Source organism: Diceros bicornis, chromosome 9 (genome assembly GCF_020826845.1).
Source record: "Diceros bicornis minor isolate mBicDic1 chromosome 9, mDicBic1.mat.cur, whole genome shotgun sequence".
Taxonomy (NCBI): domain Eukaryota; kingdom Metazoa; phylum Chordata; class Mammalia; order Perissodactyla; family Rhinocerotidae; genus Diceros; species Diceros bicornis.
The window spans coordinates 2,451,684-2,470,715 of record NC_080748.1 but is presented as its reverse complement, the minus strand read 5'-3'; the positions used below and the strand labels follow the sequence as shown (position 1 = coordinate 2,470,715).

The window sequence follows — 19,032 nt, the reverse complement described above, 5'->3', positions numbered from 1 at the left end:
AAGGAAAGCAATATGCAGAAAGTTAAACACATTCTAAACTCTCCTGGTAGAGACAGAAGCCCTGGAGTGGGTCAGTCCCTGGTGCAGAAGGGTGGCGATACCTGAACAGCCACAGGAATGGACTCTGGGAGCTCATACACCCTCCCCTGCCTGGGAAGGAAAAGAAGGGCTCCCTCTCTCAGTTTCCACTCTCACAAGTGAGGAGACTCTCGACAGGATGCAGTTTAATGTTGTAACTCAAATGAACCCTAAATTCATAAACTCTAATCCAGACACAGAACTCCTGACATTCACAGACTTTCTCAATGTGAACAAATTATACTCTGCGGGGCCCCTACACTGTGGGTGTAAATCTCCACCCTACGTGTAGACACAGGCTCAAGGGAAGCAAAGGGACAACCTCAGGAAGGGCAGCAACTCCCTCCCCCTGTGCAGGTGCCTTCCCAGCTTTCCAGGGCTCTGTAGCTTCTCTCAGCAGAAAGCCTCCTTCTGCAGTGATTATGAGCAGGGAGGACACCCAGGAAGAACGTGTGGGCCTCAAGTACTTCTCTGTGCAGGCTCAAGGGGGGCTTATCTTAGAGACCCTGACCCCAGGCCTCTGCTCCCAGTCACGTTGCTTTGGACCACAGTGACCTTGTAAATGGCAAACCCAGTGTTTGAAGAATCCAGCAAATTCACACAAACCTACACTTTAATGGAAAGGAGAGAAGAAAGTTGTAAAGCATTTTTCTAGTTCAACAAGAAAAGCCACATGTATTTATTACTTTCAGAAAATAATGTTAATTAACTATTTCCGTGGAAAGACATTGTTTTATAAACAATTAATCATATTACAACTTGCTGTGCAATTGTAAGCCCTGGAATTCCATTTGAAAATACTGCATCACAAGGAAAAGAACAGAACTAACAATATGACTACACACGCTCAGGGGAGGCAGAAAGGGAAACAAGAATTTTTAACACATACAATGTAATACTAGAATCTTTTTTTTTCTGAAATTTACCTATTTCTTGCGTCTTTGGAAATATTTTATACTGCTTTTCAAGCCCACTGATTACATAAACTTTAACTTTTGAAAACCTGAGGCTCCACTAAGTGAGTAAATCTTTTCAAGGTGACAAACCCAGGGAGGGGCAGTGCAAACAGGCCAGAACACCCAAGAAAGTTGGCACAGAGGAACCTCCACTCCAAGGCCTTCCCATAGGATGTCTGTGCCAGGAGGGAGCCTGGGAGGGGCACAGGGAGTTCATACGACAGATTCCAGGTGGCCATTCTCTGCTCTCCTCTCGTGGAAAAAGCCACAGACAAACTATAAATCTCACAGTCAACTCAGCCAAAACCAAACTCCCACAGCTCCCCACCAAGCAGGACCTCTCCAAGTCTCCCCAGCTAAGTTTCTTGACTCAGGCCATAAACTCAGCACCGACTTCAAGTCCTCCCTCCTCAGCCCCACCCCTCCCCATCTGTACACAGTCCTACTGTCTCGATCTCCAAACACACCCAGAATTCAACCTCCTCTCCCCACCCTGACCTACATCTCCAAGGCCTCTTGCCTGGCTTATTGCAACAGCACCCTAACTGGTCTCCTTGCCTCTGCCCCGGCCCCTCTGTGGTATGTTCTCAACAGAGCAGCCAGATCAAGTCTGCTAAACCTATGTCCAGCCATGTTACTCCTGCTCTCAAAACCTTCCAAAGGGTCACCATCTCATTCAGAATAAATCAATGCCCGAGTCCTCGTTATGACCAACAAGGGCCAACGATTGGGCCAAAATCACAACTCTGCTTTCAGCTCCTGCTGCCGTCACCGGCTGTGCCCTGGCCACACTGGCCTCCTTGCTGCTCCCAGAGCAGGCCACCTGCTCTTCCTCCTGCACTGCTTTTGGAGCTTGTTCAAAATCTACCTCTGCGGTGAGACCTTTCCTGGCTCTCCTGGCTACAACTCCACCCCCCTCCAGCCTGGCACACATCACTCTCCCACATGAGCCACACCATTGGTGTCACATCTAGAACGCCACCCAGGGCATGCTTTTTGTGTTTTGCTCACTTCTCTGGCACCAGTGTCTAGGACAATGCATGAACCAAACCTTGCGCTCAATAAGAAATGTAGCTTAATGAATGGATAACTATAAAAACTACCAGGAACTGCCTAACCCTTGGGCAAGGGAGGCCGAATCTGTAAGAACACCAGGGGCCAGGAGAGGCTGATCCATTAATCAGCCCAAAAAAGGACGCACAGCATCATGTTAGAAAGAAAACTCCCCACCCCATCCTACAAATTCTGTACATGTTCTTATCAGCATCAACAGAGGCCTTCAAACACAAACACCTTTTCTACTTTGAAGCAGCCTTCCGTGTCTCATTACCACTCATCGCATGTCTTTTCCTGACTTTACCGTGATGACTTTCATATCTAAGGTAATATGACTGATATTAAACTGTGTTTTCTACCTTAACCAAGTCTCTCCTGGGAATGGTCGTAGGTATGTAAGCGGTAATAACCTGAGAACAGATGGAGAAGTAAATAATTCTATTCCTTCCCCCACCGTGTGCCCCCAGCAAACAGTGCATCACTGTCTGATTCTTTATCTTTTTTAAACAAAAGTCACCAGAAATACATCTGCTGAACATGCTCCTTTGGAAGTCAGCCACCTCACGTTTAAGTGGCCAGATGCCACAAACCATTGAAATATTGCCTACTAGTCTACTGTACCGTTCCCAAACTGAGATTTCAGTAAATTTACGTTGCAGCTGCCAGGAAAAGAAAAAGAAATTAAAAACAATGCCACCCTGCCGTCTGGTCAGCCTGCTTCGAGGTTCAGCCTGAGGCAGGCGGCACTCTGTGCTCAGGCCCTCCGGGCCGGTCCAGCAGGTGAGTCAGCACCGGGCACTGTGTGGCCTTGGTCTGTGCCACCATCTCTGCTCTGAGTGCCTCGGGCCACTACGGCCTCCCCATGGCCACCAGCACCCACCTTATGGCCTCCACCACCCTCTCAGTCCCACCCCATGACCACCGTGCTCTCCATTGATTTGGGCTGAGGCCTACAATGTCGGGAAACAGGGTATTCTGGAAACGCTCTTCCTTAGGTCACTATCTTCTGGCATTTGCTGTGACTTTTCTGCTCTTTTGATGGCAGTGAGCCTGCCTTGATCTCTGTGATCAGGAATGTGGCTGAGCAAAAGCCGCTTGTACCTCCGGGATGGACGCACCTCCCAGATGCTCTTACTAGACGGGTCCTGGCAGTGCAGGGAAAGGTGGCTCTGCACTGGAGGTGAGTCCTGGAGAGGCATCTGACAGTGGACTCTGCATTTGACAGCATCCTGGGTGGTGGAGGGCGTGGCCCACTCCTCACCCGGGGGTTTACCCTGGGGACTCGGGGAAGGGGCTCTCTCTTCACTTCTTCCTTGGGCTCCGACAGCATGGTGAGGAGTTTGCCTGTCCCCTGGCTTGGCTCCCTTCATGAGGGCTTCTGGAATTCAGCCAGTTCAGTGAGTCCTTTCCTGCGCACTCCGCACTGGAGGTCCCAAAACAGTGCACTGAACACATTTTACTTTGAAAATCTCCTGGCAGATCCTTTTGTTTTGCATTGCAGGTTCTTGTTGTATTTTGAAAGAGCTGAATGCCACTTGTCTGTAGAATTATTGAAGGTTTACAGTGGTTTGTTCTAAGTCGGAAGTTGTTACAATCTATCCAAAGAACTAGTAATGTGAGCTTGTTTCAGAGGTCAGCCACCCTGCTTTCTTGACAGTTCCTTCAGAGCCTGTGTCCCATAAGTTTTGTTACTCTTTTTGAGAATGAGACAAAGCACTGCAGTGAAGGTTGCTCTTGGCATGTGTCATTGTTTAACGTGGTCTGGGGGCAAAGGAGGTGGTGGTCCTTTGGTAACTAGTCACAAAGCATTGAGAAAGGTTAGAAGGTCATGTTGCTTGGAACTCCCTGAGGACCTAGTATCCACCTGGTCTGGTCCACAGCGGACTCAGGGGGGCTAGATGACCTCAGGTGGAGCAGAAAGCCCTTGAGAGAGACCCCCCAAACCCCCATGTGCAGAGTTTGGTCTAAATAGAGAATTTACCTTAATGAGGAGAAGAGATGATGAAGTGTCTTGGTCAGTACCTTGCAGGGGCTTGTTGCTTTGTACAGAGAACAGCTTTCCTCCTGGTAAGGGGAGGACAGGAGGAACACGCAACCACAACCCTTGGGGCTGACCTTCTCCTGGCGGCAGTCCTGCATACCTCAGCTACTTGAGCAGAGCTGGGGCCAGACGCCCCGCTGAGTGCCTGGGAGGCTCTGCTGTCCAACACCTGGCCTGGTTTTGAAATAGGGGGACCAACCCTCGCCATTTTAGCACTGCGTCCCATGGACAGCAGGAGGGTTGGGTAGCCATGAGCTTCTAGAAACTATTTCTGAGGCTTCCTGAAGCCTTTCCTGTTGTCTTGATGCCATCCTGTGCTATCTGCCCGAGTGTCTGTGTCCCTACAGGGCACTTACCACAGCCTGGGAGGAGGTATTCACCTTTCTTCCTCCTCTGCCTTAGATGGTCAGTTTCTTAAGGTAGACAGTGGGTCTTTCATCTTTCTAGTCCAGTAATAACTTGCAAGCAGAAGGTGCTTCTTAAATCTTTACTAAAGGTTTAAATGGGTAAATTGACTACAGGTGTCGGTGTTCCTAAAAACACTTGTTTTGTTTCTATACTTGATTATTTTAGGGGTAGACATTTAATCCTTTCTTTCTAGTTACTTTTTCATTTATCCTTGCAGGCTCCACATAAAGTGCTCAATGTCTGGTTCAGTGGTTAAAAGCTGTTCACAGGGATGACTGGACCCCACTAAACATTCTTTCGTCTGTAGTGAACGTTTCACCAAAAAAAGCTCTTGGAAAGGCTGGATGGTCAGTATTACATGCTCAAGCCATGGCCGTGCCCTCCATCTTCCACCTGATTGAGAAGGGGGGGCTGAAGTCCGTGGCTGCCCCAGGAGAAAGGACACCAGGAAGGCCACCGGGGACCTAAGGAACATGCGAGTGAAGCAGATGGGAAAGGAGCTGCAGGTTCATCGTTGTCCTTGAGGGAAAACCTGAGGGCCTAGCAGGGCTCCCGCAAGTTGAAGCGAGCCACTGTGCAGGGTGAACCTGCACCCAGGGCTACCCAGGAAGCCGCCAGTCAGGAGCAGGTGCAGAGTCTCTGGAAGGAACTCCAGGATACAGTGTGGCCTCCACAGCATCAGGCAGCCAGGGAGATGCAAACATGTCTGCTATGGATGCTGACAATGAGACCCCCCTCCTCCCTGCCAGGGTCTCTTAGGTAAGAGTGGCATTTCCGTGGATGACTTTATCCCTCAGGATCTGGGGTGTGCAGATTTATTGGCTGGCAACTTTCTTACACTTTCTTCTCAGAGCACACTCGAGAAAGGTCATCTGTCCCCCACCAGGCTGTTGACCGAAAGAGGTTGAAGAGAGATGTGGAGCCCAGCTGCAGAGGGACCAGCCTTGTGCCTGACTAGGGCTTGGCCCAGAACCCTCAAGTTCATCATTCACAATGATGCCTCAGAAAGCCTCCCAGAGCCCCTCCACCCTCCAACAGATGTCACCTTAAAGCCAGACACAGAAGCTGTGCAGAGCAAGCACAGCAACACCGGCCCCACGTCTCTCAGAAAGGTCATCCTGTCAGCACTGGGGGCCCAAGAACTCCTCAACTCGCTGCACTCCTACTGCTTCTGCTCCCAGGGGAACAGGAGCACGGGTGCCACCTGTGGGAGCAGGTGGAGAAGAATGGCGAGCTGAAGAGGGGCAGCTGCCGACAGCCAGGTGCACACGCTGCAGGAGGAGCTGGACGAGCTGAAGGGAGGGGGCTCCCTGCCTTAGCAGCCTGGTGCCCCCCGCCGAGGTCAGTGCCCGTGCTCGGGGCTCCCCCACTGCCTGCTCATCATGAGGGGTTTCCTGCTATGCAGCAGACTGCCACTGACCACTTCTTTGTGCAGCATGCCTGCTGCTGTCTTGGGAGAAGGCTCTGCTGGTAGCTGCCCCTTGCAGACAGGGAGCCCAGGCTGCAGAGCTCGCCCCGCCAGTTCTAGGGTGCTCGAGAGGCAGCCGTAGTTGTCAAGGTTTAGCCGCTGGGAAAGGAGGCATTGCAGGTCTGCTGGGAAAGCCAGACCTACACAATGAACGGTTCCTGGATCCTTGTTTTTCCACTTGAACAGGAGAAAATCAGCTTCTGTTGCATCCCTCACACAAATGTAAATTCCAATGAGTTAGGATCTAAATGTGAAATAAAATCGACATAGTAACTATTAGAAAAGTTATAGGAGACTCTTAAAGTCATGGGGAGGTTCTTTCCATTTGTGTTTTAATGAATATCCATGAACTGAAGTCATTTTGAACATTTTAATAATTTCTTTAAAATTTTAAACATCTTTTTGAGTAGAGTACATTCTCTTTTGTAAATATTAAAGCACTACAGAAATATATAAGCTAAGAAGTGGTAAAAACTCCTATTTCTCACCTACCTCCCAACTTTTATTCCTTGTTGGTAGTAAAATTTGTTATGTAATCTCCTCAACTCTTCCCTGTGCTTTACATGCATATTTCTCCACCTGTACGAATAGATTGGATATATTTTTGGTGTGTTTATTGGCTATGTTTCTGATTTTCCCGCTCTCTTACAGTTTAGTAGTTGTAAACATTGGTTTCTCAATATTCCTTATGTATTGAGGGTACCATCTTTTGCCTGTTATACATCCATGGAAAACATTTCCCTACCACATAGTTCATTTAATCTGGATCAGTGCTCGTCTTCCCAGATGTCAGTAACACTTCAGGAGGGAAACGGCTCTATGTGACTGGCTGTTCAGGATCTCCGGGACCCCCAGGGCAACAACCATTAGGACAACACAAAACAAGAAACAAAACCCATCCTGCGTGTTTCCAGATGCATTCTGGTGGAAGGACAGCTCCAGTTGAGGACCGCTGATGTCTTGGTCAGAGTTATCCACTATGTTCTCCTATCACGTTAAAGCAGTTTCGGTAGTTTCTTGTACCTGATGGTACAGTTTGGTGCCTTTGTCTGTTCCTTTTGGTCAGACTGCGCAAGGTTTCTCACTGGTACAAGTCTTTCCAGAGAGCCAGCCCTTAACTCCATTGCTTAGGTCTGCATTGTTTTTCCTGCCTCGTGAATCCTCACTTCATTCTGCTGTTGTTGGTTTTATTGTGGTGTTATTCTGGCTCCTGGAGGGAAGTGCTCAGCTTCTTCATGTAGAGTTGATATTCCCTGATACCTGCAGTGGAGGCTGTGTCTCTTCTGTCCCTTAGTCTCCACACCATGGATTTGGCTCATGCTGCTCTCAGTGCTGCTCATTTCTAAAGAGTTTGTCCTGTCTGTCTGGATCCCCTCTGTAACCTGAGAGATTTAGAAGGGTGTGGACAGATTTTCAAGTGGATAAGTTGGGGGAGGGGAGCCAATATTTTGTGATTATTTTTTATTTTTATTGCTTTAAGGTCCCGTAATATGGTTACTTATAGATTTCTGCTTTTTGGACTCTTTAGAGATTTCACTGTGGCTTAGCACACAATCCATTGTGATGACTGTTTCATTGTGGCTTGAGAAGAATGTTTCCTCTCCACTAGTTTCTTATGTTGTTGTCCCTCAGGCTGAGGCTAGATCTAGCTTTTTTGTGTTTGTCAACAGATCTGTTTCCTAACTTATTGTATCACTTAAGGGGAAGAGGAAAGTGACTGAATTGACTTAGTATAAGGAAATAGGAGGCTATCAGATAATGGACTATCTCATACACAAGATTTTTTGCCCAAACCTCAAGGTAAACACTAAACAAATAATCAAAGCAAAACCACATATGATAAACAAAGAGAAAACTAGAAGAATCATAAGACAGAACAACCAAACTGAATTGGCAGTCCAAAACAAATGGGACAAGAAACAAAGGAAATGCAAAAGAACCAGAAAATAAGTGACAAAACAGCAACATTAAGCCCTCATATATCAATAATTACCCTAAATGTAAATGGATTGAACTCTCCAATCAAAAGATACAGAGTGGCAGGATGGATTAAAAAGAAAGACCCAACAATATGCTGCCTTCAGGAAACACATCTTAGCACTAAAGACAAGCACAGGGTCAGAGTGAAAGGACGGAGGACAATACTCCAAGCTAATGGCAAACAAAAGAAAGCAGGTGTTGCCATACTCATATCAGACAAAGTAGACTTCAAGATAAAACAGGTTAAGAAAGACAAAGAAGGGAAATATATAATGATAAAAGGGACACTACATCAAGAAGACATATCACTTATAAATATATATGCACCCAACTTAGGAGCACCAATGTACATAAAGCAACTATTAACAAACCTAAAAGGAGAAATCAACAACAACACAATAATAGTAAGGGATCTTAACACCCCACTTACAGCAATGGATAGATCATCCAGACAAAAAGTTAATAAAGAAATATTAGACTTAAATGAAAAACTGGACGAGATGGACCTAGTAGACACATACAGAGCACTCCATCCAAAAACAGCTGACTACACATTCTTCTCAAGCGCGCATGGAACATTCTCTAGGATAGACCATATGTTGGGAAACAAAGCAAGCCTCAATAAATTTAAGAAGATTGAAATCATAACAAGCATCTTTTCAGACCATAAGGCTATGAAACTGGAAATGAACCATGAAAAAAAAACTGGGAAAGTGACAAAAATGTGGAGATTAAACAACATGCTACTGAACAACCAATGGATCATTGATGAAATTAAAGGAGAAATCAAAAACTATCTGGAAACAAACGAAAATGATAACATGCCATATCAAACCATATGGGATGCAGCAAAAGCAGTCCTGAGAGGGAAACTCATAGTGATACAAGCTGCTATTTTTTTTTTAAGTAAACACTCTTTTCCTTTATCCCTGTCTTCTCTGGTACTTTAATAATGCTTATCTATTTCTTTTCATGGTATCCCATAATTCACACTGCCTTTCCCCATTCCTATGCAGTACCGTTTTTCTTTTTGTTTCTTTGACTGGATGATTTCAAACGACACATCTTCTAGTTCACTAATTATTTCTTGTACATGGTTGAATCTGATTTAGAACCTCTCTATTAAATTCTTCAGGTCAGTCGTTGTGTTCTTCAATTCTAGGATTTCTGTTTGTTTTTCCTTAATGATTTCTGTTTCTATAATGAACTTCTCACTTGTTCATGCACTGTTTCCTTATTTCATTTAGTAGTCTATCTATGTTTTCTTAGAGTTTTATGAATTTCTCAAAGAGGGTTGTTCTGAAGCCTTTGTGTCATAGTTCCTATATCTCCATTGCTTGGTCGGTCATTGGAGTTTTATTCTTTTTCTTTGGTGGTGTCATGAGTCTTTGATTATTCATGATCCTTGTGGCCTTCCATTGATGTCTGCAAATTTGAGGAAGTAGGCACCTCTTCCACCCTTTACAGACTGGCTTTAGCAAACCAAAGCCTTCACAGTCATCCCATCTAGGGGTCCTGGGTAGGCCATCTGGTGGTGTCCAGGGGCAAGCTTGCTGCTGGAGTCCTTGGACAGCCTGGTACTGGGGTGAGTGGAAAGCTTGGGTCTATGGTATTGTGTCTGGCCCTGGGCACAGCTGGGACCCTGAGATCATGAGTAGCCCCACTGGAGCCTGTTTTGGCAGGTCCTCTTTGAGAGCCTGCAGCCACAGGAGTCATCCAGGGCCATGAGAGTTCGCCAGTGCTGGGATGAGCTGAGAGCCTTGGTTCATGGGAGACTGCCAGGAGCCTGGCGCCACGAGAGACAGTTTGTGCTGTGGTAGGCCAGAAGTCTGGATTCCTGGGAGCCTGCTGGGATCCTGGGGCCACAGGAGCTGCCTGAGGCTGCAGAAGCCAGCAGGCACTGGATCAAGATGGAAGCCTGGGTTCATGGGAACCTGCCGGTGCCTGGTGCCATGGGAGCTGCCTGGGGCCGCCTGAGTCAGCAAGCACCTGGGTAAACTGGGGGCCTGGTTTTGTGGGAGCCTGCAAGGAGCCTCGTTCTGTAAGAGCTGTCTACAGCTGCTGGAACTGGCAGGTGGTGTGGTGAGCCATGGGCCTGAGTTCCCAGCAGCCCCCTGGGAGCCTGGTGTCATGGAATCTACCTGGGTTGCTGGAACCAGCAAGTGCTGGAGTGACCTGGGGTCTTGGGTTTGTGGGAGCCCACTGGGGTCTTGGGTTTGCCCTGTTACAGAAGCTGCCTGTGGCTGTGGGTGCTGCCTGTGGCTGCCTGGCATACGCAGGACCTTGGGTGAGCCAGGGTCTGGATTCACCAAAGCCCACCAGGAGCCTGGTGCCAAGGACACCACTTGTGGTCACAAGAGCCACCTTGGGCTGTTTAAGATGGCAGCTCCTAGGCTGAGATGGGGCCCTGGGTTCCCAGGAGCCCGGTGGGAGCCTGGTGTCAAGGATGCTGCTTGGGGCCACCAGAGTTGGCATGCTCCAGGGTGAGCCAGGGGCCTGGATTTGCAGAAGCCTGCAGGGAGCCAGCTAGGTCCACAGGAGTCAGCCTGGCACTGGGGCAGGCTGGCTAAGGTCAGGCAGAGTGGAGAAGTCCCTTCTCATTGGGAAGTGTTTGATTACTGATTCAATCTGCTTATTTGTTACTGGTCTGTTCAAGATTTCTATTTCTTCATGATTCAGCTTTTGTAGGTTGTTTCTAGGAATTTATCTATTTTGTCTAGGTTATGCAATTGATGAGTGTACACTAGTTCAGAATAGTCTCTTCTGATCTCTTTCTTTCTGAAGCATCCGTTGCAATGCCTCCTCTTTCATTTCTGATTTAGTTTGAGTCATCTTTCTTTGTTTTCCTAGATATTTTATCTAAGGGTTTCTCAATTTTATTTTTTCCCAAACTCAACTTTTACTTTTATTAATCGTCCATACTGTCTTTCATTTTTTTTCCACTCTCCTCTTGGTGACTTCCATCCTTCTGCTAACTTTGGGTTTCATTTTTTCTTTTTTTAATGCTGTGTGTTGTAAGTCAGGTTGTTTCTTTGACATCTTTCTTCTCTTGTAATGTACAAGTTTATCACTATAAATTTTCCTCTTAGTACTATTTTTGCTGCAGCCTATAAGTTTTGGTGTGTTTATTGTTTCTTTTTTTTTTTAAAGATTTATTTATTTATTTTCGCCACAAAGCCCCAGTAGATAGTTGTATGCCATAGTTGCACAGCTTTCTAGTTGCCGTATGTGGGACTCGGCCTCAGCATGGCCAGAGAAGCGGTGCGTCGGTGTGTGCCCGGGATCCGAACCCGGGCCACCAGCATCAGAGAGCACGCACTTAACCGCTAAGCCACAGGGCCGGCCCATATTGTTGCTTTTTGTGTGTGTGTGATGAAGATTGGCCCTGTGCTAACATCTGCCAATCCTCTTTTATTTTATTTTATTTTATTTTTTGCTGAGGAAGACTGGCCCTGGGCTAACATCCGTGCCCATCTTCCTGCACTTTATATGGGATGCTGCCACAGCATAGCTTGCCAAGCGGTGCGTTGGTGTGCACCCGGGAACTGAGCCGGCGAACTACGGGCCGCCGCAGTGGAGCGCACGCACTTAACCGCTTGTGCCACCCGGCCGGTCCCTATTGTTTCTTTTTGTATGTTTTGAGCTGTTTTCTAATTTCCCTTTTGATTTCTTCTTTCATCTACATTTTTTGTGTGTGAAGAAGATCAGCCCTGAGCTAACATCCATGCCAATCCTCCTCTTTTTGCTCAGGAAGACCGGCCCTGAGCTATCATCCTTGCCCATATTCCTCCACTTTATATGGGATGCCACTACAGCATGGCCTGACAAGCATGGGTTGGTGCGTGCCCAGGATCTGAACCCAGGCCGCCAGCAGCGGAACACATGCACTTAACCGCTACAGCACCTGTCTGCACCCTGATCTACTTTTAAGTTTAAGAGTTTTTGTTGAACTTCCACATATTATGAATGTTCCAGTTTTCCTTCTGTTATTGACTTCTAGTTTCATGCCATTGTGTTTAGAAAAGTTACTTGGTATTATTTCAGTCTTCTTTAATCTTGTTAAGACTTGTTTTGTGACCTAACATGTGATCTGTTCTGGAAAATAGTCTGTGTGCCCTTGAGAAGAGTGTACATTTTGTTGCTGTCCAGTAAAATATTCTGTGTGTGTCTGATAGGTCCATTTAGTAGTTAATGTTTTCATGTCTGCTATTTCCTGATTTTCTGTATGGATATTCTATCCGTTAAAAGTGGTCTTTGAAGTCTCCTACTATTTGCAACTTATATACGTGAGAGGGCTCTTATATTGGGTATATATAAAGATCTCTTAGAACTCAATTATAAAAGACAAGTCAATGAAACGGGGTAAGCAACTGGAATAGACATGTCTCCAGGAAATACATAGATGGCCAATAAGCACAAGATAGTTGCTCAGTATCATTAATTATTAGGAAAATACAAATTCAAAGCACAATGTGATACTATTTCACACTCAAAATGAAGGCTATATTCAACATAATGGAAAATAACAAGTGTTGGTAAAGATGTGTAGAAAGGGAAACCCACATACATTACTGGTGGGAAAGTAAAATGATGCAGCCACTGCAGAACACAGCTTGGCATTTTCTAAAATCTTAAACTTAGAATTACCATTGACCTGGAGAGGCCCATGGTAGATATGTCCAAAAGAGCAAACTTGCCCATAGACATTCAAAGCAACAGTGTTCACAATGGTCCAAAAGTGAAACAAACCCAAATTTCTATCCAGTTATCACTGCATAAACCAAATGTGGCCTATTCATAATATAGGATATTATAAGCCATAAAAAAGAATTAAGTACTGCTACATGCTCGGCCATGGGTGAATCTTGAAACATGTGTGCTCACTGAAGCCATCCACAAAGGCAATAGATAACAGGATGCCATTTGAATGAAATGTCCAGAATAGGAAAATCCATAGGGGGAGAAAACAGATGAGTTGTTTCCATGGGTTTGGGTTAGCAGAAAATAGATTGTGAATGAGTATGGGTTTGTTTGGGGGTGTTGAAAATGTTCTGGAATTAGATAGTGGTGATAGCCACACGACATAATCATTGTGCTAAAAGCCACAGAAATGTATACTTTGAAATACTTAAAACGGTGTATTCTATGTTAAGCAGATTTTCCACATAAAATTTTTGAATTTTTTAAGTTAATCAGGGTATTGGTTAATTTTAAGTTGCTTAGTATATTTAATAAGTGTAATTAATGGAGTTATTAGGGGTAGGGCAAGTTGTAGCCAAGAGAGTAAACACCCGACGAGGGCTATAGTAACAAATCCTATGACTATACAAGCAACAGTCTAAAATCCAGTCCATTTCCATTGTCCCCAACTTGGAGAGACCAGCCATGAAAATAGGTCAGTGACCTCGGGGGCCTTTGGTATCTATTCAAAGATTTGGGTAATATTATGCAATATTTTAACCTCTTGGGCCATTTGGTGAAGGTAGGTTTGAACTTTTCTGTTGATGTACACTCAGCAAGTGTGGTTCTAGGAAAGGCACCAACCCCTCCTTCCTTGGCCGGTATAGACAGTCTAGGGCCAGACCATTTTCTAAAACCATTTAGGCGAGAGACTCATGAGAGTGTTGTTCAGGGGTTAGGATATGTTCCTATGGAGTTGTTGTCCATGTTCTGTTAAGGTTGTTGATACTTCTTAGTTGCCTCAGTTTCCTGATTTTGTGTGGGTAGGGCCACCGCACCTGTGCCCAGTCCAGTCAGTCAATCCTAGTAGAACTGAACACCCAGTGCTATAGGACTGACATTGTTTCTATGGGTTGGTGGTAGCCTGTCAGGGCAGGAAACTCAGGGGACCTGCGACCTGAGGGAAGCAGGCTGAGAGAGAAACAATAGTGCGTTGCACAATATAGCCTGGAGAAAGCTGCTCAGAGAGCTGGGGAAGAGAGACGCTCACTGGGTGAGAGCCTTGTGATATCAGCCCACAGTGAAACCCAAAAGTGGATGCTCCTGGTGTGAAATATTCCTTAGGTGTCTTGAGGTAAAATAATTTGCACCCATTCACTGGTTACCTGTGCTATATGATTTCAGGGGGTATGGTTAAAGTGTTTGTCGGCCAAGAGCTGTTTGTGCCTGGGCACAAAATCACCAAGGTGGCCTCGAAGGGTACCCCAAAATGACCCCTCAAGGAGCAGTTGGGGCAGAAAGTGGGTGGAGCATTTTGAAGGAAGCCTGGGGCAAAGATGTTGTTCGATGGAGTTGGCTACAACTGAGTCTCTCCGCAGGGTAAGCCCTTCAGCTGGGGTACAGTAGGTGATTGGAGGCCAAGTGACAGACCCTGTGACTCCTGATTCCCAGTGCACGGTTAGACCTCTAAGCCCATTGGACATAAATGGTTGTGGTGTTTGTGAAGCATCTTGACGGCAGTGTGGAAAGTATAGGGGACGTGTGGTGGGAGACGTCATGATAGTGTCGGGAGGAGCTGTGTGTGAGATTACAGTGTTGAGGGGGAAGGACTGGAGGCAGGTGCAGTGGGTGTGTGATTAACAATGGTCAATGAAGGGACAGCTGGGGTGTAACTGGGGAAATCAGGGACCAGCAGAAGTAATGTGTTTAAAACAAGACACCAGGGCAGGCCCAGTGGCTTAGCTGTTAAGTGCGCACGCTCCACTACTGGCGGCCTGGGTTCGGATCCCGGGCGTGACCGACGCACCTCTTCCCCAGCCATGCTGAGACTACATCCCACATACAGAAACTAGAAGGATGTGTAACTATGACATACAACTATCTACCTGGGCTTTGGGGAAGGAAAAAAGGAGGAGGATTGGCAATAGATGTTAGCTCAGAGCTGGTCTGCCTCAGGAAAAAGGAAGAGGAGGATCAGCATGGATGTTAGCTCAGGGCTGATCTCCCTCACAAAAAAAAAAAAAAATAAAATAATGAAACAAGACACCAGGCCCTAATAGAGCCACTTAGCCTAAGTCTCACATCAACAAGCCGAGATTTAATTAGACTTTTTGCCCTCCCAGGAATAGAATCATAAACCAGTCAATTGGGAATCGCCTGATGAGCAGCAGGTAGGTCACCTTCCTAATAGAGACCTGCCATCCCCTAAAGGAAGGTAACCTTGCAGTAACCAACCCTCTTTTTGGTGTAGTGTAATTTCCTTGTTCCTGCTCCCTTCTGCCTATAAAAGTCTTTCATTTTGTACAGCTCCTTGGAGCTCCTTTCTCTCTGCTAGACTGGATGCTGCCTGATTCATGAACTGTTGAATAAAGCCGATAAGATGTTTAAAATTTACTCAGTTTTATTTTGTTTTGTACCAGTTTGGTGGCAGCAGTGGGATCCAAAGGAGACATCTGATGGCTTAGGGGATGAGAAACACAGGCATTGGTACCTGCAAAACTTTTGAGTTCTCCATCTTTGTCACTGATTCTGAGAGCCGTGGGTAAGTTCCTCTCAGCAAGTGCTGTAGAGAAACACAGCAGGGGGCTGTGAGGGAGGGTTGGGCGTCACTTGGTAGGAGGGTCTGAAAGGCCTCAATAGGGTGATATTTGATGGGACCAGAATGACAAGAGGGAGCCAGCCCTTCAGGGGTCTGGGAGCAGTGTGTCAGGGAGATGGCACCACCGGTCCTGAGTCTCACAGGCAGAAGTGAGTTTGGCCAGAGGAGGTCAGAAATATGGCCAGTGCAGCTGGAAGGAGGCTGGGAGGAGAGAACAGGAGCTGGGGTGGAAGGTAGGGCCAGGGCCTGGTAGGCTGTGTCAGTTACCTTTCCCTCTCTGACTTCATTGCCCCTAACCTTGCTTTTCAAAACTACAAATGTTGACTATCTCACAATTTGTGTGTATCAGCAATGAGGCACGTTTTAGCTGGGTGCCTCTGCCTCACTGAGTTGAACAGGTTGGGGCTGTGGCCTCAACTGAGGCTCAACTGGGGGAGGACAAGCCCCCAAGGTCACTCTCAGCCTTCAGGATTCAGTTTGGACTGAGAGCCTGAGTTCCTTTCTGTCTGTTGGCCTGGGCACTCCCGTGCTTCTCTCCTCTATAGGCCTCCACATTGGGCAGTCCCAAAACACTGGTATTTGATTCCTCAGTTACAGGGATTCGACAGAGTGAGAGAGAGAGATGCAACATGAGAGAGGGAGTAAGAGGAAGTGAGAGACTTGTGTAGTTAAAATTTAGACAAGACATCCCATCACATTGGCTCTTATTATGTTCATAAGCCAGTTACTAACCACTTAGTGGTTCCACGGGGATGGCTATGCCATGAGTGGGGTTTACTGGGTACCATTGTGGAGACTTCCCACCTCATAGGCCAACATGAGGCCCTTGGGTCTCATTCTCCATAAAACAGGAAACAGTTGAATGGTTTTATGCCACAGAAGGCAGTATCTAAATTTCCGTTAGTTTCAAACCCCTCATGATGCTGACCTGAAAATGAGGCCAAGTTGGGAAGTGACTGTTCCAATATCACATTGCTAGAATCCAGGCCTGTTTTGAGTGGTGTTCTGTGCTACATGTCACCCCTTCTTGTTATTCTTCCATCTCTAAGTTTGTGCCTTAGGTACATGTGACACCAGCCCACAGGGGTAATAGATATTATCTCATATACACCGGGTGAGGTCCCTAGGAAGTAGATTCTAGCCTGATCCCCATGGTGCAGGTTTGGAGACTAGGGAGGACCTGAGAGGCACAGGGACTTTCCCAGGATGCAGAACTGGTAAGAAAGAGGAGGTCTGCATTCATCTCTGTCTCCTCAAAGCTAGGACCTGAGTTAGGTTTCCAGGGAACTGTGGCTAGGGCTGTGTAGGCTCCTTGTGTACAGTTCAGGAAGTGACATGAGAGAGGAGGGTGAGCAGCCCGGGCTCAATGGGCAGCTCTGGAGAAATCTGATTGAGGTAAGGGTCCCAGGTAAAGGAATCTTGAAAAATGACCCCATCTCCTTGGTCCTAGGCCTCAACAGATCTTAGAACTCTGGTAACCAGGCACCCACAGCCCCCCATCCAGCTCACTTGAATGGAGACAGCCAAGAAGCAAAAATGTTTTGTTGTTGTATCCAAACTTTTGCAGGATCTGGCCTCAAAAAAACCCAGAAAGAGAATCTTTTTGATTGTTGCCGATGTTGGCTCAGCCCTCATCCCTGACGCCTCTGGGTGTCTGACAGGAGGCAGTGAAGGGTAACATGGGGGAGCCCAGGAAAGGCTAGTGCAGGCCAGGACACAACGGTGATCCCACCTGATCAACCCCACACTCCAGGCCCCTCATAGTGTGTGTGTGTGTGTTTGTGTGTCTGTGTGGAGTGGGGAAGGCAGGGTATGTGGGACAGGCCATTCCTAAGCAGGAGCTTGTTGTTAGGTGTCGGAAACCTGGTGGGTCTGTCACGTTCATACCCCAGATCATGGCTGACAGCATGAGAAGTTGAGCTCCTCTACTCGTATATTATTGAGCCCTAGAGGTTTCATTTCCTTCCCTCCCTGACCAAAGATCTTTGCCAGGATGCCCTCTGTGCCTGAACTGAGGAGCAGACTTTCTCTTGGGGGTTGGCCTCAGTGGCAGTGTGCAGGCCACCCCTGATTCCCTCTGGCCCAGCTCCCAGGCAGTCTTTGCAGAACTCTACTCAGGAGGTCGTCGAGTAGCTGCCCAATGGTTTCAACTCCACCAACTCACTAGACAAGGAGCAGGTACATGAGGCCACCCACACCATCCAGTGCTGCTCTGAGATGACAGCAGGAGCAGAGGGCCTCCACACTCAGGACCTTGAGATGATGGGGTTGGACCAGAACTAGGGTGGGACCAGTCAGGGGCTGTCTCTTTTTCAAGCTAAAGGGGACGTACATGCAGGTAACCTTGTCTGGTTCAGAGCTGTGCTCCCTTGACCCTATTTCCCTTGTCTGTTGTGAGTTTAGCAGGCCACTGAGGCAGAGCCAGAGGCTAAAGGGGACTGCAGGCTGGCTATTCCTGGAAGAGAAGTGGGATCTTTCCTGTATTTAGAAGGACACATGGAAAGTCAGCTATGTGAGTGAACCTTTCTCTTTATCCCGCTCCAGAGTCAGCTCCAGAGTTTCAGCCAGCAGCAGAAGCAGAGCTGTGGGCAGTGGTGGAGGTAGAGCTGGCTCCAGCTCCGTTGACACCACACCCTCTAGCACTGGAGCCAGTGTCCCCTCTACCAGCAGTGTTGGAGGTGGAGCAAGGGCCAACATGGGCTCCAGCAGGAGTGGGAGCTGCTAAGTTGGAGTCACCTGGACCATCATTTCTAGTGGGAAGTCCATCTCCACCTGTGGCTAAGAAGTGTGAGAAGAAGCCCAACCTACGGCCTTCCCTCCTAAGCTGGTGGTGGAGCAGTTGATCGTGATGGATGCAGTGAGCAGCTGGGCTCTGAGGGTGGGGTGGGGTAGGCCTTCCCTCTGCCATCGTTGCCCCAGACCTCATCCAGTCTCCTATGATCTGGGCCCGAATCCTGGCTCCACCCCTTACCAACCATACGACCTGGGCAACTTTCTGAACCCCTAAGCCTTTGCTTTCCACCTGCAGAGCGTAGAGGTGGACACTAACAGGACCTGCTGCACAGAGTGGCTATGCCGGCTCCTTGAAGAGAAGGAAGGGTGAGCAGGGCCTGGCACATCAGTAGTGGAGGGGAACTCACTGTATGCAGCCAGGTCCCTGGTGGCCCAACCGTCTGCTCAGGAAGCTCAACAGCCTCAGGACTTATTAGACACCTGATGTGTACTCCACTACAAGGGAGACAGACAAGGCCCGTGGTTGTAGCTGCCAGGGGAGAATGTGCATCAGAACGGGGAGTGTGACCAGAGGGGGATCAGTGTGTTGGAAGATGCCCCCTTGGGATGAGCCGAGGTGAGCCACCATCTGGAGCTTGGAGTTAACCAGGACGGGCTGGATGCAAATGTCCCTCTCCCTTCCCTGCCAGTATTGGGTCCTGGGTCATCCTCTGGGTACCCTCAGTGGACAGAGAAGAAAAGCCAGGGACTCTCACAAGGCTCAGGCCACATCATGAGCTTCCTGAGCTCCAGCTCTAAACTGTGACCCCTGTGT

The 19,032-nt window shown here is 47.5% G+C and overlaps 1 long non-coding RNA gene across 1 annotated transcript in view; it reads left to right on the top strand.

The window, feature by feature from the left end:
- LOC131410035 (uncharacterized) overlaps positions 1–18,338 on the top strand; it is a 136,472-nt gene extending 118,134 nt beyond the window's left edge. The window contains exons 2-3 of the long non-coding RNA XR_009221142.1: positions 15,307–15,428; positions 18,030–18,338. This is a non-coding gene — a long non-coding RNA (uncharacterized LOC131410035). The remainder of the gene's footprint in view (positions 1–15,306; positions 15,429–18,029) is intronic.
- The last annotated feature ends 694 nt before the right edge of the window (positions 18,339–19,032 follow it).